Source organism: Triticum dicoccoides, chromosome 5B (assembly GCF_002162155.2).
Source record: "Triticum dicoccoides isolate Atlit2015 ecotype Zavitan chromosome 5B, WEW_v2.0, whole genome shotgun sequence".
NCBI lineage: Eukaryota > Viridiplantae > Streptophyta > Magnoliopsida > Poales > Poaceae > Triticum > Triticum dicoccoides.
This window is the reverse complement of record NC_041389.1, coordinates 199098891-199120933: the sequence shown is the minus strand read 5'-3', so window position 1 is coordinate 199120933 and position 22043 is coordinate 199098891.

The following is a 22043-nucleotide window of genomic DNA, read 5'->3' as shown; positions in this document are numbered from 1 at the left end:
AAATTGACACCTAACCGTCTAGAGAGTTTACAGCTCTCAAGAGTAATAGGCGGAGCGTACTAGACTTAGATTTGAGTGACGCTGAACCACTATCTAATTCTTCGGCTCTAGGGGTTTTCTCCTGGTGGATTTTAAACTCAAATCGCTCAAAGAGTGGGTTGCTCAACAATCTTCTCAGAATCAAACGGAGCAGCCACCGGACAAAGCCGGCGCGGGTGGCTATTTATAGCCGCAACCTTCCCAGATGGGAAATGACCATTTTGGACACGCGGTCAAGCCAATGGCCAACCGTCACATTCACAATAGTCAGATTTCGGAGCAACGATAACATTACTTGAGGAACAAGTAATGCTAACTCCTCGGTCCGAGACAAATCTCTCGCAGCGAAGAAGATCACAATCTCTTGCTGTCAAGTATTTGCTCAGAACACAAAGAGACTTCTCTCACAACTTTCATAGGATTTGGGTTTAGTATCAGAGAATCAAAGTTTCGAACAGTACAGCCCTCTTAATAGTACGGTGGTCCTGTGACTCAATAAAAAGAAGAAGAACAATGAAACAAATGCTACGTCTTCACTTCGTCTTCATTCTCCTCGGACGCAGTCATTTTCTTCGGACAGACACCAAACCAATTGCTTCACTTCAACAATTTTTAAGGGTCACTCTTGTTAGCATCATCTTCGGTGATAACCTTTGCTGCAACACATGGAGATTATCTTTGTCGTTTTCCTCAAACTCCTCGACATCTCAGGGACCTGTTACTCTGTGTGCGGTAGCAAACACATAAGTTCCATACTATTTATGTCAACAAATTCCAAAACATAAGGGGCCTATCATTGCACCAACAAAGATGCCATGGTCCAAGAAGATGTAGGCCGACATGCTCAAGTTCGACGATGAGTGATCTATGGCGGCATGCGCCATCCTTTTTGTATGCCGGCAAGTGTGCTGGCATGACCACGACCGAGATTGCGTGGTCGAACTCCCGACCTTTTTGTGTGCTGGCATGTTTGCTGGCCATTGGCAAGCGCGCCAGCAAGAAATGTGTGATGATTTTTTTGGGCTGGCATTGTATGTCGGCCGTAGGCGTGTCGACGTGAACTTTGGGCGACGACATGGCCGCTAACATTGATCTATGGTTGCAGGCCTTTTAAATTTGTACACGAACATGAAATGGATCGCTTGCATTGGACGCACGACCGACCCAAAAAGAAAACAGGACGGGCCGAGCAGGCGGGCGACCCAAACGGACAAAAAATAGACAAATTCACCGTCCATTTGGGTTGGCTCGTTGGAGTTTCTTTAACCATCCTAACCGTTCCAACCTTCCAAGTGTGCCTTCTTTTTGAAATACAACTTGAACTTTATTAATTAGAAATAATGGTTACATCGTCCATAAGGAGAGTTACAAGATTTTCCATGGGCTCCTCTATCCAATCCCTAGTCATGGAACATTTTGCTAATCTAGCAAGCTCATCAGCTACTTTGTTCGCTTCTCTATGACAATGTTCAAAACTGGTGTGAGGAAAATCACAGGCCATAAAAAATAGTCCTCCAAAACTGCAGCCGCCGCTCCCATCGACTGTCCTCCCTTCTTCATTGTGTCAATGACTTCCATATTATCAGAATTGATAATGAGATGATTGCAGCCTGCCCTTTGTGCCAAACCTGAGTGCTAACGCCTCCGCTGTTAGAGCATCCGCACAGTACTGAATCTTCGAGTTATCACCTACTATGTAGTTTCCTTTGTCGTATCTGATAACAGCACCCGTTGTGCCCCTTAGCTGATCATGATCAAAACAAGCATCCACATTCAATTTAACAAACCCCATGGGACATATGTACCATCCTTCAGTCTTCCTCTTTGCTTTAGGTGATTGGGCCATTACATAATTCGTTGTTATAGCCCAAATCCCCATTGAGGTTTGGGACGCCTCTTGAGACTTACCCTCATGGACTAGCTTCCGTCTATTCCACCATAAATACCATGTAGCTATGGCGATCAGTTCTCGTGCATTCCGAGAGACCAAGATAGGTAGTTCATGATCATGAATGAGGAGTAAGAATTTGAGGTCTGCCTCTCCTGCATGATCAATGACACATGCTTTTTTTACCACTTCATACAACCCCAAATGTCTCCACACTTCTTTGCCTTCTGGCACAGAAACAACACATGTTTCGTGTCCTTCGATCCATCCAAACATGCTAGCAGACTGCTTGAGTTTTTATATGTCTGTTGGCTAGTGTAACGCGAGACGGTAGAGTCCCGTGAAGCGTCCACCAAATAAAAAATTTAACCTTCGTTGGACGAGTTAATTTCCAGATCTTACCCCAAATAGGATTAACCTTACTTCTACCCATGCCATTTGAATATTCCAATTTCCTCCCATGTTGTTTGTTCCATTCATCCACATAAGCTGATCGAACAGTGAATAAACCGTTTTTGGTATAGCTCCAAGCAATAAAATCCGACATATTGTGCATAGGGATTGGGATCGCTAGGACTCTATGAGCATCAATTGGCCACAACATTTGTCTCACCAACTCTTCATCCCAACAATTCGTAACTGGGTCAATAAGATCGGAAACTTTCGTCAGGAGATTCCCTTTTCTAGGTGTAATAATTTTCCTATCTGCACAATTTTGGATCTATGCATCTTTCCATATGTCAATATTTTCTCCTGTTCCCACTCTCCATATATATCCATTCCTGAGAGAATCCACTCCCGCCATAATGCTTTGCCAAGTAAAAGAGGAGCCCTTTTTTTAGTATTGCGCTCATCAAATCGCCCTCCGAGAAATACTTGGCTCTTAGAATTGTTGCACATAACGATTCAGGATTATCTAAGAGATGCCAAGCTTGTTTCGCTAACAAGGCTAGGTTAAAGAGTGTATATCACGGAAACCCATTCCTCCTTGGTCTTTTGGGACACACATCTTCTACCACGCCATCCAGTGCATCCTTTTTGATTGTCCTCATCACCCCATCATAATTGCGACATCGCGTCTATGATTCCTTTGTAATTTTTTTAGGAATTTTAAAGACGGACCTCACATATGTTGGGATAGCTTGAACAACATACTTAAGCAAAATTTCCTTTCCATCAGCTGATAACAACTTTTCTTTCCATCAACTAATCTTCATAATAATACGATCAATCAAGAACTGAAAATAATCGCTTTTGTCCATGCCCACATTGGCCGGTAATCCAAAATATTTATCATTAAGGGCCTCGGTCATAATATTTAAAATTGTACAGATTTGCACTTTGTCCTCCACTTTGGTATTGGGACTAAAAAATATACTGAATTTTTCGGCACTCACCCTTTGCCCCGAAGCGACACAGTAAGAATCCAGAACTGCTCTAAGAGCCTCTGCGTTCGTAGCATTTGCTTGCATGAGGATCAACGAATTATCCGCAAACAAAAGATTGGAAACTGAAGGTGCTTGAAAGCACAAGTGCTCCCTAGGTGGTTTTGGTAATTAATGACAACATATCTCTTGTTGGACTAACACTTTTATCTAGTATGTTTCAGATAAGTTCAACAATGGAGTGGCATGGACTAAAGGATGTGGGAACTCCTTCAAGATGCTAAGGACAAAGGATTGGCTCAAGCTTCAAGCTCAAGACTCTTCATTTTACATTTTAGTGATCCAAGATCACATTGAGTCTATAAGAAAAGCCAATACTATCAAGAAGGGATGAGGTATTGCTTAATGAGTTTCTTGCTCCACAGTGCTTAGTGATATGCTCCAAAAACCCTCAACTACTTTCTCACATCCACATATGACCTAAACCCAAAGTCAAACTCGGCCCCGCCGATTCTTTCTATCCGGCGCCACCGAGTTCAAATGTCATAGCCACTGCCACAAACCCTAGGCAAATCAGTCTTACCAATAGGGATCTCGGTCTCACCGAGATGGGATTGTAATCTCTCTGTTTCCCTTCGTAATGTTTCGGTCTGACCGAAATGAGCGATCGGTCCCGCCGAGATTGCAATGTAAACTCTCTGTTTCCCCTTCGTAACGTTTTGGTCCAACCGAGATGAGCGAATCGGTCCCACCGAGTTTATCTGACCAACTCTCTAGTTAGCTAATTACCGAAATCGGTCTCACCGAGTTTGTGTAATCGGTCTCACCGAGATTACGTTATGCCCTAACCCTAACCATATCGGTCTCACCGAGTTGCATGTCAGTCCCACCGAAAATCCTAACGGCCACTAGATTTACTAAATCGGTTCGACCGAGTTTGTTGATTCGGTCCCACCGAGTTTGGTAAATTGTGTGTAACGGTTAGATTTTGTGTGGAGGCTATATATACCCCTCCACCTCCTCTTCATTCGTGGAAAGAGCCATCAGAATGTGCCTACACTTCCAGCATACATTTTCTGAGAGAGAACTACCTACTCATGTGTTGAGGCCAAGATATTCCATTCCTACCATATGAATCTTGATCTCTAGCCTTCCCCAAGTTGCTTTCCACTCAAATATTCTTTCCACCAGATCCAAATCCTATGAGAGAGAGTTGAGTGTTGGGGAGACTATCATTTGAAGCACAAGAGCAAGGAGTTCATCATCAACGCACCATTTGTTACTTCTTAGAGAGTGGTGTCTCCTAGATTGGCTAGGTGTCACTTGGGAGCCTCCGACAAGATTGTGGAGTTGAACCAAGGAGTTTGTAAGGGCAAGGAGATTGCCTACTTCGTGAAGATCTACCGCTAGTGAGGCAAGTCCTTCGTGGGCCACGGCCATGGTGGGATAGACAAGGTTGCTTCTTCGTGGACCCTTCATGGGTGGAGCCCTCCGTGGACTCGCGCAACCGTTACCCTTCGTGGGTTGAAGTCTCCATCAACGTGGATGTATGATAGCACCACCTATTGGAACCACGACAAAAACATATGTGTCTCCAATTGCGTTTGAATCCTCCAAAACCCTTCCCTTTACATTCTTGCAAGTTGCATGCTTTACTTTCCGTTGCTCATATACTCTTTGCATGCTTGCTTGTTATGTATTGTGAATGTTAAACTTGTGCCTAAACTCCACTTAAACTTAAAGAAGTTGAAAACTGCAACTTTGATACTTAGTGTCTAATCACCCCCTCTCTAGACACCTCTTCTCAAGGTCCTACAAGTGGTATCAGAGCATTGGTCTCCATTGCCTTGGTTTAATCACCATTGGAGGAAGATGGATGAGTCTACTTTGGGGAGTCTTAGACATAGAGTGCCTATTCTTGATGGAGATTATTTTCATGAGTGAAAAAATGAGATGCATGTAATCTTCAATCAATATCATTTGAACAAGTACATTGCTAGCCCTTGTGCACCTCATGTTGATCTTATGCATCCTACCCTTGATGAATCAATTGACATGACTAGGAATCTTAGAACTGTTAATCTCATCACTAGAGGCTTGCCTAGAAACTTAATTAGAAACTTGCCTACTCTTGAGTGTGCCTACACTATATGGAAATTTCTTAAGGAACGCTTTCCAAATTATTCCTTGAAAAATCTAGATGAAATTCTCCATAAGTCTATTGGCTTGAGTAAGATGAATACTAGTGATCCTATGTTTGGTGATCGTCTATTTGAACTTACAAACCTTATGCGTGCCAAAGGAGATGTTGGAATTATCGGTGATATTATTTCTGAAGCTATAAGAATTCATAAGCAAGATCATTGTCAAACTCACTCTAACGAATTACCCTCTCTAGGACTTGATCCACCACATGATGATGTTGAACATGGATACTATGATGAGGATGATGATAGTGACTTCGATCTTAATGATGCAATGAGACATTTTGGTCTTATGGCAAATCTTCGGTGATATATGTCAGGAGGAAAGGAATGGGTTCTTGATAGTGGATGTACCAATCATATGACCGGAGATAAAGACATGTTTCGTGAGCTTGCTGAAAACGATGCTCCTCGAAAGTATGTCACTTTCGGTGACAACTCAAAGGGTAAGGTGGTTGGCCTCGGTAAGGTGGCCATATCACATGATAGCTCCATTCAGAATGTTATGCTCGTTGAATCTCTTGGCTACAACTTACTTTCAGTATCTAGACTTGCTGATTTCGGTTTCAATGTCCTATTTACTGAAGTAGATTGCCAAGTGTTTCGTCGAGACAATCATAAAATGGTATTTACTGGTATACGTAGAGGTGATCTTTACATTGTTGATTTCTCTAAAAAGGCTCAACCTAAAACTTGCTTCATTGCTAAATCCTCAAAAGGTTGGTTATGGCATAGACGACTAGGTCACGTTGGCATGAGAAACCTTGACAAGCTTATTAAAGGGAATCATATCCTTGGTGTTAACGATGTCATATTTGATAAGGATAGACTTTGCAGTGCTTGTCAAGCAGGTAAACAGGTTGGAGGAAGGCATCCTGTGAAAAACATCATGACCACAAGGAGGCCACTTGAGCTACTTCACATGGATCTCTTTGGTCCCAACGCTTACAAGAGTCTCGGTGGAAATTCTTTTGGTCTAGTTATAGTTGATGATTTTTCAAGATTTACGTGGGTGTTCTTTCTCGATGATAAATCGCAGGTCCAAAAGATCTTCAAAAACTTCGCTAGGAAGGCCCAAAACCAATTTGAAGTGAAGATCAAGAAGGTTCGCAGCGACAACGGAACGGAGTTCAAGAACGCAAACGTGGACACCTTTCTTGACGAAGAAGGGATTTCACACGAGTTCTCGGCTACATACACACCTCAACAAAATGGAGTTGTTGAGAGGAAGAACCAGACGCTCATCGAAATGGCGAGAATGATGCTTGATGAGTACAAGACACCGAAGCATTTTTGGGCAGAAGCGGTTGAGACAACTTGTCATGCAACAAATCGCTTGTATCTTCACAAGCTACTCGGCAAGATGGCATACGAGCTCCTCACCGGTAACAAACCCCAAGTTGGATACTTTCGAGTATTCGGCTCAAAGTGCTACATTCTTGATAAGCATTGTCGTTCTAAATTTGCTCCTAAGTCTCATGAAGGTTTCCTACTAGGTTATGGCTCAAACTCTCACACTTACCGTGTCTACAACAATTTCACCCGAAAGGTTGAAGAGACGGTAGATGTGAAGTTTGATGAATCTAATGGCTCGCAAGTAGAGCAATTGCCAATTGATGTAGGAGACAAAGATCCTTCAGAAGCAATCCAAGACTTGTCTATTGGAAAGATCAGTCCAACGGAGGTGAAGGAGAGTACCTCGTCCGTCCAAGTGGAAGCTTCTACTTCACGACAAGGTGAACTAAGAGTTGATACAGAAGCATCCACAAGTGGAACACACCAAGATGAAGAAAACGAGGAAGTGCATCAAGATGAACATCAACAACCTCCTTCTCCACCACGACAAAAGAACGACAATGCCAACAATGAAGAAGGCCAAGAAGAAGAACAAGATGAAGAAGGAGTTCAACCAAGAACCAAGCAAAAGCTTTCACGAGTTCGAGCAAGAATTGCTAAAGATCATCCCGTCGAGCAAATCTACAATGATATTCAAACCGGGAGAATCACTCGCTCTAAAACTCGTTTAACTAACTTTTGTGAAAACTATTCTTTCATCTCTAGCATTGAACCTATGAAGGTCGAAGAAGCATTGGAAGATCCGGATTGGATAAATGCTATGCATGAAGAGCTACACAACTTTGAGAGGAACCAAGTGTGGACATTGGTTGAGAAGCCCGACAACAACCACAACATCATCGGTACCAAATGGGTGTTTCGCAACAAGCAAGATGAAGATGGACAAGTTGTTCGCAACAAAGCACGTCTCGTCGCCCAAGGCTACACACAAGTCGAAGGTATGGACTATGGTGAGACTTACGCTCCCGTTGCTAGACTTGAGTCCATTCGCATCTTACTTGCCTATGCTAATCATCATGATATCACCTTGTACGAAATGGACATTACAAGTGCTTTTCTAAATGGTGAAATAGAGGAGGAAGTTTATGTTAAGCAACCTCCCGGCTTTGTCAATTCTAAGAAACCCAATCATGTTTACAAACTTCACAAAGCTCTTTATGGTCTTAAACAAGCTCCTAGAGCGTGGTATAAATGCTTGACCAAGTTCCTTATTGAAAAAGGCTTTGAAATTGGAAAAATAGATTCTACTCTTTTTACTAAAAGGGTCAATGGAGAACTATTTGTGTGCCAAATCTATGTTGATGATATTATATTTGGTTCAACTAACCCTCATTTTAGTGAAAAGTTTGGGTAGCTAATGTCGGAGAAGTTTGAGATGTCTATGATGAGTGAACTCAAATTCTTTCTTGGGTTGCAAATCAAGCAAACTAAGGAAGGTACCTTTGTCTCTCAAACGTAGTACACCAAGGACCTATTCAAGAAGTTCAATATGCAAGAATGCCAAGGTATGACTACACCCATGCCTACTAGTGTGAAGGAAATATGCCCTAAAGGCAATAATAAAGTTATTATTTATTTCCTCATATCATGATAAATGTTTATTATTCATGCTAGAATTGTATTAACCGGAAACATAATACATGTGTGAATACATAGACAAACATAGTGTCACTAGTATGCCTCTACTTGACTAGCTCGTTTATCAAAGATGGTTATGTTTCCTAGCCATGGACAAAAGAGTTGTCATTTGATTAACGGGATCACATCATTAGGAGAATGATGTGATTGACTTGACCCTTCTGTTAGCCTAGCACTTGATCGTTTAGTATGTTGCTATTGCTTTCTTCATGACTTATACAAAGTTCCTACAACTATGAGATTGTGCAACTCCCGTTTACCGGAGGAACACTTTGTGTGCTACCAAACATCACAACATAACTGGGTGATTATAAAGGTGCTCTACAGGTGTCTCCAAAGGTACATGTTGAGTTGGCATAATTCAAGATTAGGTTTTGTCACTCCGATTGTCGGAGAGGTATCTCTGGGCCCTCTCAGTAATACACATCACTTAAGCCTTGCAAGCATTGTAACTAATGAGTTAGTTACGAAATGATGTATTACGGAACGAGTAAAGAGACTTGCCGGTAATGAGATTAAACTAGGTATTGGATACCGACGATCGAATCTCGGGCAAGTAACATACCGTGACAAAGGGAACAACGTATGTTGTTATGCGGTTTGACCGATAAAGATCTTCGTAGAATATGTAGGAACCAATATGAACATCCAGGTTCCACTATTGGTTATTGATCAGAAACAGTTCTAGGTCATGTCCACATAGTTCTCGAACCCGTAGGGTCCGCATGCTTAACGTTACGATGACAGTTTCATTATGAGTTTCTAAGTTTTGATGTACCGAAGTTTGTTCTGAGTCCCGAATGTGATCACGGACATGACAAGGAGTCTCGAAATGGTCGAGACATAAATATTGATATATTGGACGGCTATATTCGGACACCGGAAATGTTCTGGGCGTTTTTGGAGAAAACCGGAGTGCCAGAGGGTTACCCGACCCCCCCCCCGGGAGAAGTAATAGGCCTTATGGGCCTTAGTGGAGAGAGAGAGGGGCGGCCAGCATGGGCCGCGCGCCCCCTCCTTCTCTGGTCCAAATTGGACTAGGGGGGGCGGCGCCCCCCTTTCCTTCTCCCTCTCCCCCTTCCTTTCCCCCTCCTAGTAGGAGTAAGAAAGGGGGAGTCCTACTCCTACTAGGAGGAGGACTCCTCCTCCTTGGCGCACCCTCTAGGGCTGGCCGGCCTCCCCCCTTGCTCCTTTATATACGGGGGCAGGGGGACACCCCATAGACACACAAGTTGATCTACGGGCCGTTCCTTAGCCGTGTGCGGTGCCCCCCTCCACCATATTCCACCTCGGTCATATCGTCGCAGAGTTTAGGCGAAGCCCTGCGCCGGTAGAACATCATCATCGTCACCACGCCGTCGTGCTGACGGAACTCATCCCCGACGCTCTACTAGATTGGAGCCCGGGGAACGTCATCGAGCTGAACGTGTGCTGAACACGGAGGTTCCGTACGTTCAGTGCTTGGATCGGTCGGATCATGAAGACGTACGACTACATCAACCGCGTTGTTATAACGCTTCCGCTTACGGTCTACGAGGGTACGTCGACAACACTCTCCCCTCTCGTTGCTATGTCATCACCATGATCTTGCGTGTGCGTAGGATTTTTTTTGAAATTACTACGTTCCCCAACAGTGGTATCAGAGCCTAGGTTTTATGCGTTGATGTTATATGCGCGAGTAGAACACAAGTAAGTTGTGGGTGATACAAGTCATACTACTTACCAGCATGTCATACTTTGGTTCGACGGTATTGTGAAATGAAGCGGCCCGGACCGACATTACGCGTACGCTTACGCGAGACTTGTTTCACCGTTACGAGCACTCATGCTTAAAGGTGGCTGGCGGGTGTCTGTCTCTCTCACTTTAGCTGAATCAAGTGTGGCTACACCCGGTCCTTGCAAAGGTTAAAACAGCACTAACTTGACGAACTATCGTTGTGGTTTTGATGCGTAGGTAAGAACGGTTCTTGCTAAGCCTGTAGCAGCCACGTAAAACTTGCAACAACAAAGTAGAGGACGTCTAACTTGTTTTTGCAAGGCATGTTGTGATGTGATATGGTCAAGACGTGATGCTATATTTTATTGTATGAGATGATCATGTTTTGTAACCAAAGTTATCGGCAACTGGCAGGAGCCATATGGTTGTCGCTTTATTGTATGAAATGCAAACGCCCTGTAATTGCTTTACTTTATCACTAAGCGGTAGCGATAGTCATAGAAGCAATAGATGGTGTAAATGACAATGATGCTACGATGGAGATCAAGGTGTCGCGCCGGTGACGATGGTGCTTCGGAGATGGAGATCACAAGCACAAGATGATGATGGCCATATCATATCACTTATATTGATTGCATGTGATGTTTATCCTTTATGCATCTTATCTTGCTTTGATTGACGGTAGCACTTTAAGATGATCTCTCACTAAAAATTATCAAGAAGTGTTCTCCCTGAGTATGCATTGTTGCCAAAGTTCGTCGTGCCCAGACACCACGTGATGATCGGGTGTGATAAGCTCTACGTCCATCTACAACGGGTGCAAGCCAGTTTTGCACACGCAGAATACTCAGGTTAAACTTGACGAGTCTAGCATATGCAGATATGGCCTCAGAACACGAAGACCGAAAGGTCGAGCATGAATCATATAGTAGATATGATCAACATAGTGATGTTCACCATTGAAAACTACTCCATCTCACGTGATGATCGGTTATGGTTTAGTTGATTCGGATCACGTGATCACTTAGATGACTAGAGAGATGTCTGTCTAAGTGGGAGTTCTTAAGTAATATGATTAATTAAACTTAAATTTATCATGAACTTAGTACCTGATAGTATTTTGCTTGTCTATGTATGTTGTAGATAGATGGCTCGTGCTGTTGTTCCGTTGAATTTTAATGTGTTCCTTGAGAAAGCAAAGTTGAAAGATGATGGTAGCAATTACACGGACTGGGTCCGTAACTTGAGGATTATCCTCATTGCTGCACAGAAGAATTACATCCTGGAAGCACCGCTGGGTGCCAGGCCTGCTACAGGAGCAATGCCAGATGTTGTGAACGTCTGGCAGAGCAAAGCTGATGACTACTCTATAGTTCAGTGTGCCATGCTTTACGGCTTAGAACCGGGTCCTCAACGATGTTTTGAACGTCATGGAGCATATGAGATGTTCCAGGAGTTGAAGTTAATATTTCAAGCAAATGCCCGGATTGAGAGATATGAAGTCTCCAATAAGTTCTACAGCTGCAAGATGGAGGAGAATAGTTCTGTCAGTGAGCATATACTCAAAATGTCTGGGTATAATAATCACTTGATTGAACTGGGAGTTAATCTTCCGGATGATAGCATCATTGACAGAATTCTCCAATCACTGCCACCAAGCTACAAGAGCTTCGTGATGAACTATAATATGCAAGGGATGAACAAGACAATTCCCGAGCTCTTCGCAATGCTAAAGGCTGCGGAGGTAGAAATCAAGAAGGAGCATCAAGTGTTGATGGTCAACAAGACCACTAGTTTCAAGAAAAAGGGCAAAGGGAAGAAGAAGGGGAACTTCAAGAAGAACAGCAAGCAAGTTGCTGCTCAAGAGAAGAAACCCAAGTCTGGACCTAAGCCTGAAACTGAGTGCTTCTACTGCAAGCAGACTGGTCACTGGAAGCGGAACTGCCGCAAGTATTTGGCGGATAAGAAGGATGGCAAGGTGAACAAAGGTATATGTGATATACATGTTATTGATGTGAACCTTACTAGAGCTCGTAGTAGCACCTGGGTATTTGATACTGGTTTTGTTGCTAATATTTGCAACTCGAAACAGGGACTATGGAATAAGCGAGCACTGGCCAAGGACGAGGTGACAATGCGCGTGGGAAACGGTTCCAAAGTCGATGTGATCGCGGTCGGCACGCTACCTCTACATCTACCTTCGGGATTAGTTTTAGACCTGAATAATTGTTATTTGGTACCAGCGTTGAGCATGAACATTATATTTGGATCTTGTTTGATGCGAGACGGTTATTCATTTAAATCAGAGAATAATGGTTGTTCTATTTATATGAGTAATATCTTTTATGGTCATGCACCCTTGAAGAGTGGTCTATTTTTATTGAATCTCGATAGTAGTGATACACATATTCATAATGTCGAAGCCAAAAGATGCAGAGTTGATAATGATAATGCAACTTATTTGTGGCACTGCCGTTTAGGTCATATCGGTGTAAAGCGCATGAAGAAACTCCATACTGATGGACTTTTGGAATCACTTGATTATGAATCACTTGGTACTTGCGAACCGTGCCTCATGGGCAAGATGACTAAAACACCGTTCTCTGGTACTATGAGAGAGCAACAGATTTGTTGGAAATCATACATACAGATGTATGTGGTCCGATGAATGTTGAAGCTCGTGGTGGATATCGTTATTTTCTCACCTTCACAGATGATTTGAGCAGATATGGGTATATCTACTTAGTGAAACACAAGTCTGAAACATTTGAAAAGTTCAAAGAATTTCAGAGTGAAGTGGAAAATCATCATAACAAGAAAATAAAGTTTCTACGATCTGATCGTGGAGGAGAATATTTGAGTTATGAGTTTGGTTTACATTTGAAACAATGCGGAATAGTTTCGCAACTCACGCCACCCGGAACACCACAACAAAATGGTGTGTCCGAACATCGTAATCGTACTTTACTAGATATGGTGCGATCTATGATGTCTCTTACAGATTTACCGCTATCATTTTGGGGTTATGCTTCAGAGACGGCCGCATTCACATTGAATAGGGCACCATCAAAATCCGTTGAGACGACGCCTTATGAACTGTGGTTTGGCAAGAAACCAAAGTTGTCGTTTCTTAAAGTTTGGGGCTGCGATGCTTCTGTGAAGAAACTTCAACCAGATAAGCTCGAACCTAAATCGGAGAAATGTGTCTTCATAGGATACCCAAAGGAGACAGTTGGGTACACCTTCTATCACAGACCCGAAGGCAAGACATTCGTTGCTAAGAATGGATCCTTCCTAGAGAAGGAGTTTCTCTCAAAAGAAGTGAGTGTGAGGAAAGTAGAACTTGATGAGATAACTGTATCTACTCCCTTATTGGAAAGTAGTTCATCACAATCGGTTCCTGTGACACCTACACCAAGTAGTGAGGAAGTTAATGATATTGATCATGAAACTTCATATCAAGTTTCTACTGAACCTCGTAGGTCTACCAGAATAAAATCCGCACCAGAGTGGTACGGTAATCCTATTCTGGAAGTCATGTTACTTGACCATGATGAACCTACAAACTATGAGGAAGCGATGATGAGCCCAGATTCCGCAAAATGGCTAGAAGCCATGAAATCTGAGATGGGATCCATGTATGAGAACAAAGTATGGACTTTGGTTGACTTGCCCAATGATCGGCAAGCCATTGAGAATAAATGGATCTTTAAGAAGAAGACTGACGCTGACGGTAATGTGACAAGTTCGTAGAATATGTAGGAACCAATATGAACATCCAGGTTCCACTATTGGTTATTGATCAGAAACAGTTCTAGGTCATGTCCACATAGTTCTCGAACCCGTAGGGTCCGCACGCTTAACGTTACGATGACAGTTTCATTATGAGTTCATAAGTTTTGATGTACCAAAGTTTGTTCGGAGTCTCGGATGTGATCACGGACATGACGAGGAGTCTCGAAATGGTCGAGACATAAAGATTGATATATTGGACGGCTATATTCGGACACCGAAAGTGTTCCGGGCGTTTTCGGAGAAAACCGGAGTGCCGGAGGGTTACCCGACCCCCCCCCCCCGGAGAAGTAATGGGCCTTATGAGCCTTAGTGGAGAGAGAGAGGGGCGGCCAGCATGGGCCACATGCCCCTGCCCCTCTGGTCTGAATTGGACTAGGAGGGGGGGCGGCGCCCCCCTTTCCTTCTCCCTCTCCCCCTTCCTTTCCCCCTCCTAGTAGGAGTAGGAAAGGGGGGTCCTACTCCTACTAGGAGGAGGACTCCTCCTCCTTGGCGCGCCCTCTAGGGCCGGTCGGCCTCCCCCCTTGCTCCTTTATATACGGGGGTAGGGGGCACCCCATAGACACACAAGTTGATCTACGGATCGTTCCTTAGCCGTGTGCGGTGCCCCCTCCACCATATTCCACCTCGGTCATATCGTCGCGGAGTTTAGGCGAAGCCCTGCGCCGGTAGAACATCATCATCGTCACCACGCCGTCGTGCTGACGGAACTCATCCCCGACGCTCTACTGGATTGGAGCCCGAGGAACGTCATCGAGCTGAACGTGTGCTGAACACGGAGGTGTCGTACGTTCGGTGCTTGGATCGATCGGATCGTGAAGACGTACGACTACATCAACCGCGTTGTTATAACGCTTTCGCTTACGGTCTACGAGGGTACGTGGACAACACTCTCCCCTCTCGTTGCTATGTCATCACCATGATCTTGCGTGTGCATAGGAATTTTTTTGAAATTACTACGTTCCCCAACATAGTGGACATCTTGACTTGACCAAAGATGGTGAACCGGTTGATCAAAAGGTTTATCGCTCTATGATTGGTTCATTGTTATATCGATGTGCTTCACGTCCCGATATCATGCTAAGTGTGTGCATGTGTGCACGATATCAAGCTGCTCCTAAAGAATGTCATCTTAAGGCCGTGAAAAGGATAGTGAGATACTTAATCCATACACCAAATTTTGGCATTTGGTATCCTAAGAGGGCCTCTTTCGATCTTGTTGGCTACTTTTGATAGAAAGTCCACTTCGGGTACTTGTCAATTTCTTGGTAGATCTCTTGTGTCTTGGTCCTCTAAGAAACAAAACTCGGTATCCTTATCCACTGCCGAAGCGAAATACATTGCCGCTGGTTCATGTTGTGCTCAATTACTTTGGATGACCCAAACTCTTAAAGATTATGGGATATATGTGAAACATGTTCTATTGCTTTGTGACAATGAAAGTGCTATCAAAATTGGTCATAATCCCGTACAACATTCTCGAACTAAGCATATTGAAGTTCGTCATCATTTCATTCGAGATCATGTTGCTAAGGGTGACATTAATCTTAAGCATGTTCGCACCGAAAAGCAATTAGCGGATATATTCACAAAACCTCTTGATGAGAAAGTGTTGTGCAGGTTGAGAGGAGAATTGAACATCATAGATGCTTCAAACTTGGAGTAGAAACTCCATTGGACACATGCAAGACATGAGCTTATGACTAATCCTTGATATTTCTCTTATGATGAAGATCTTATATCTTGGATATATTTGCATCTTGCATGTTATATAACCCATGTAGGTACTTGGTTGAATCAAATTCTATGAGTTTGCAACTCACTCACATCTTGAGCAATCTCTACATCACCAAGTCTCTACACAATGGTGGTTGAAGACAAGGAAGCACGGAACCATTCAAACATATCCTTTGACAAATTCTATGTTGAGTTTCATGATTGTCATTTTGGATACACAAGTGCTCTTCCTTGCAATAACTAACCCATGTAGGTAGATGAACTCAAATTCCAAGTGGTGCTCCCAATTCTTGATGAGCTACATCAACCTTGAGCAACCCACACAAGTTCAACTACATGTTAAACACCACCAACCAAGGTATGTTATTCCATCTTAGAGAAGCTTTACTCCAAGTCATGAGCTAAAGCAACTCGACAAGATGTGAATACATCAAGATGCTTAAACGAAAAATGGCAACCCCATTTTGAGCTTAAACGATGAGTATGACCTATGATCAAGTGATCTCACTTGACTCCTAAGTCAATATACTCTAACATAGGTGACTTTGTCGCCGACCATCTCTAGATGAAGTTCTCTTGCGTTCTTTTTTGTGTTTTTGCATTTGTCTCATGTATATAAAAAAACTTCATCTAGATTTCTTTCTGTTTGCTCTGCATTTTCTGCATCCAATTCATTGCATATCTTTCAGTAAATTCCTTGCAAATCTTTGTGAGATCTTACCAGTCTAGTGAGCTGAGGTGACAAATGTTTTCTCTGCGATGAACTTGGTTTCACCGATTTGTTGTTTTCGGTCCAACCGAAGCATACCACTCGGTGCCACCAATTTCACAACAAGAAAAACAGTTTGCCACTTATTCAGTGTTTCTTCTGATCCAGCTCCACTCAATGAATCTTGTGCTCTACAAGCATCACATCTATAATACCTAAATAGTTCATCCCCACTATCCTATTTCTCTTGACATGCAGCCTATCCACATCAGCAACTCGCCACATCATCAATTCTTGTCCTATTTAACCTGTTTCTATTAGTACGTAGCATCTACACGTGCATGCCGTCCCTCTTTTTCCAGAGTTAAGTTACCACCGAAGCCCAGTGTTTTTTTTCGAGAGTACGCAATTGCGTACCGTAATTTTATAGAAGAAGGAGAATCAAGATTTACAAGATCCCGCATGACAATGCGAACATCATCGTCAGGCACCCACTCCACGCGGCTATCTAGGCTAATCTCTCACAAAACATTGCAATCCTCCTACTCCGCTAACCGCTAAGTACCACTCTCTAATCTCCTCTAAGATCACGCCAACTAGGTCTTTAGCCGCCATTTGCTGCTCTCTTCTGTTGAAGACTCTGGTGTTTCGTTGCTTCCACAACGCCCACGCCGTGCATATGACCAAACTATCAAAACCTCGCTTCTCCTTGCCATGAAAGCTTCTGCGCTTCAGTAGCCACCATTCCACAATAGTGTCCTCCGTCGATGGAGCCGTGGTTGGCAACTGAAGCCTGTCCAAGCACGTGAACCAGACTTCTTGGGCATACACACAGCGAGCAAGAATGTGCTCCACATTGTCTTCCTCTTGCAGACAGGTAAAACAAGGCGAGGGGAGCTCTTGCAATCCATGTCGAGCTCTTCGATCCGAAGTCCAGTGGTTTCAGTTACGCACGCAGGGGGAAAAGCCTAATCGTTTCATTCTCAGAAGGAGAACAACCTTCATGCCCCTCACCACCCTTTCACCTGTCTCCTAAATAAAATACCAATCTTTTCCCCTGGCAATAACATAGAGTGCGACACCTAGGAAGTGATCTCTGCGTGTGGTCGTCTCCTCTATCACGGTCACCGGTCTGTGGTGCCTCCCCTCCTCCTCCGCTCCCGCTGCTGTCCTTGGTGGACTCCCCCGAGCCTTGCTTCATCTGCCGATCCCGCAAATGGAAGGCATGGGTGGTAGGCTGCAGCATGCGATGGTGGCCTATGTCAGTGGGAGGAATCAGATAGGCCACTGGAATCTTGCCTGGAAGGACGCACTCCTGGGCACCTCAGCAGACGCCGCACCGGCCAACTGCCCAACCGGTGGAAGGCCTTCTTTTTGGCCTCGAAGGGCATGGCCGATGTTAACGCCGGGTTGTGCCTTGATTGACAACCACGTCTTGCAGGAGCGTTGTTTCGATCTCGAGCGTCTACAAACATATTTTGACATAGCTTAGATTGGAAACTCTGACTTGTGGTCTGTGTCCTCCCCCAATATCACAAGCACCAAAGGTAGGCGCTCTCCCTCCTATATCTCCTCAGATCTGACTGATTTTTTTGAGTTACGTTCAGTTGAAAACTCTGATTTATGTGTTGTAGGGAGCCACTTTTTGGAAGAAAGCTTTGTTCTTGCTCCATCAACGTCAAACTGGCACCAAGTCTGCCCAGTTTGTCGCATCCATGAACCACTGTAACATAAGCACTGTCGGCAAGCATGCATCGATATATGATGGACCGTTCTCATATCTCCTATCCGGTTGATTTTGATTTCAAGCGCTAGATGGTGAAAATTCATATTTTTTTCACATCTTGGAGTATTGTTTGTCCAGCTTCTATAATACTTTGCTTATCATAGATGCATCTGAATATTTGTGCATGTCTTGAACTCTGGATGTGGCTCTGTGCCTCCTTACTAATCAACCCATCAGCGTTTTGAAGCTTGGATAGTTGTCATTTTGAGGACCTTGCTTTCATTCACCTTGCCAAAGTGACAACCGTGAAAAGTTAACCGGGACGTCCCAACTTGTGGAATTATTTTCTATGATGAAGAGTTTATTTAGAGGATGTTTATTTTCTATAGTTTCTATCTCTTAGTAAGGTCCCGGTATGATTATGCCAGTTTTACAACTAGCCAGCTACGTGCTAGGAGCTATATGGCGTACTCTCAACTACATGATGGCATCAGCTCCCTAAACTAGCCAACTAAGTTCTACATTTGTCTTACCTCCGGCAATGCCATTGGGACATCAACTCCCTAAATTGATGAGCTAACATCATGTTCATCTATCAATCATGTACGAGTATAATGTCTTTCGCTATCCAGCTGTAATTGACAATGAATGAACAAAGTTAATTCAGTTGGAAATATCAAATATGAACACATATTCCACTGTTGGTCAACCCCCTTTTTTTGGCACCCATCATTGTGTCATTTTCAATTAAACATAGTCTATCTTGATATTAGTTGAGTTCATCTATTAAATAGATACTTAGGGTTTAAGTCCACATGAAAACTGACTTGAAATAAGTAAATTTCAGACATCGTTCATATGATTTTCCATGGCAAAATATACATCAAGTTGTACACTGATGTCCCGCAGCAACGCGCGGGGAAATCATCTAGTTTATATAAATGCTTTGTGCTGTGACTCAAGGATCAAACCCTTCTTGGAAATTGATGTCAAAGTGGGAGATAGAGATCACATCAAAGCTTATCACTTAGAGAGATCACATCAGAGAGAAAGAGTATCACCTCCTCAGGGGGAGAAAGAGATCTCTAGGGGGAGAGAATACTAAAGTAGAAAGTATTTCTCAAGGATCCCAGATGCTTGGTGTTCAAGAGGAGAGATGCCACATGTCTTCTTGAGGGGAAAGACATGTTCATATGTGCTTATTTGTATTAGCTCTGTTCATTTATATCTTTCAGCTCTGATTTTCTGTTCCCTATCTTCTCCCAGTATCCCATGCAAGATTCAGGGGGAGCAAGACATCTAAGGGAAAGAAATCATTTAAATTCATTGCATATCTTTACTCTTGGGGGCATGTCTAATCAAATGTGGTACTTAGTACTCACTCTCTACATGTCATCCCAGTCTTGGTATTCTTGTGGTTTCTTCTGTTTGCTCTGGCTAGTAGATGTACCTGTGTTATCTAACCTTGTTTACGCAGGTTCATTCCATCCTAAGCCAACTCAAGACTACAAGGTAAGTGTATGCATCACAATCATGTGTATGAGGAATTCTTGTTGATGTACATACTGTTTGCAAGAAGGACTCATGAGCATGAAGGTATTTTCTTTAATATTCTTTGCTCTGATGCATATGGCCAAGATACATGTAACACATTTCCTGCTCTATCATGGTTATGCTCTCACATGCTTCTATATTCCATATTCACATGATTGCATACATGTAGGGGGAGCCTATGCTTGTTACATGTCTTTCCAAAGCTTTACTTGCTATTTTTTATATCTTTATCTAATGCTTTGATGTATGTTGTCATCAATTACAGAAAAGAGGGAGATTGAAAGCACAAGTGCTCCCTAGGTGTTTTTGGTAATTAATGACAACATATCTCTTGTTGGACTAACACTTTTATCTAGTATGTTTCAGATAAGTTCAACAATGGAGTGACATGGACTAAAGGATGTGGGAACTCCTTCAAGATGCTAAGGACAAAGGATTGGCTCAAGCTTCAAACTCAAGACTCTTCATTTTACATTTTAGTGATCCAATATCACATTGAGTCTATAGGAAAAGCCAATACTATCAAGAAGGGATGAGGTGTTCCTTAATGATATGCTCCAAAAACCCTCAACTACTTTCTCACATCCACATATGACCTAAACCCAAAGTCAAACTCGGCCCCACGAATTCTTTCTATCTGGCGCCATCGAGTTCAAATGTCATAGCCACTGCCACAAACCCTAGGCAAATCGGTCTTACCGATAGGGATCTCGGTCTCACCGAGATGGGATTGTAATCTCTCTGTTTCCCTTTGTAACGTTTCGGTCTAACCGAAGTGAGTGATCGGTCCCACTGAGATTGCAATTGAAACTCTCTGTTTCCCCTTCGTAACGTTTCGGTCCAACCGAGATGAGCGAATCGGTCCCATCGAGTTTATCTGACCAACTCTCTGGTTAGCTAATTACTGAAATCGGTCTCACCGAGTTTGTGTAATCGGTCTCACCGAGATTACGTTATGCCCTAACCCTAACCATATCGGTCTCACCGAGTTGCATGTCAGTCCCACCGAAAATCCTAACGATCACTAGATTTACTAAATCGGTCCGACCGAGTTTGTTGATTCGGTCCCACCGAGTTTGGTAAATTGTGTGTAACGGTTAGATTTTGTGTGGAGGCTATATATACCCCTCCACCTCCTCTTCATTCGTGGAGAGAGCCATCAGAACGTGCCTACACTTCCAGCATACATTTTCTGAGAGAGAACTACCTACTCATGTGTTGAGGCCAAGATATTCCATTCTTACCATATGAATCTTGATCTCTAGCCTTCCCCAAGTTGCTTTCCACTCAAATATTCTTTCCACCAGATCCAAATCCTACGAGAGAGAGTTGAGTGTTGGGGAGACTATCATTTGAAGCACAAGAGCAAGGAGTTCATCATCAACGCACCATTTGTTACTTCTTGGAGAGTGGTGTCTCCTAGATTGGCTAGGTGTCACTTGGGAGCCTCCGACAAGATTGTGGAGTTGAACCAAGGAGTTTGTAAGGGCAAGGAGATCGCCTACTTCGTGAAGATCTACCGCTAGTGAGGCAAGTTCTTCGTGGGCGATGACCATGGTGGGCTAGACAAGGTTGCTTCTTCGTGGACCCTTCGTGGGTGGAGCCATCCGTGGACTCGCGCAACCGTTACCCTTCGTGGGTTGAAGTCTCTATCAACGTGGATGTACGATAGCACCACCTATCGGAACCACGACAAAAATATCCGTGTCTCCAATTGCGTTTGAATCCTCCAAAATCCTTCACTTTACATTCTTGCAAGTTGCATGCTTTACTTTCCGCTGCTCATATACTCTTTGCATGCTTGCTTGTTATGTATTCTGAATGTTAAACTTGTGCCTAAACTCCACTTAAACATAAAGAAGTTGAAAACTACAACTTTGATACTTAGTGTCTAATCACACCCCCTCTAGACACCTCTTCTCAAGGTCCTACAGTGCTTCCTGCTAACCTTTATGCCTGAGATCTTTCCTCTCTCCTCCGCATTTGCTAAAAGGGCCGTCAGGCCCTTCGTACATAACAAGAACAAATAAGGGGTCCACCTGCCTTAGCCCTCCAGTGGGTTTGAAGCTACCAGTCTCCTCTGCATTAAACCGAACCCTATACTCCACAGAGGACACACATTGCATAACCAAATTCATCCAGTTTTCCTTGAAATCCAGCTTCAACAAAATTGCTCTTAAGAAAGGTCATTCCACTCGGTCATAAGCTTTGTGCATGTCCAACTTGATAGCACACAACCCCTCCCTCCCTGTTCTTTTCTTTTTAATTTTGTGGAAACACTCATATGCTACTAAAATA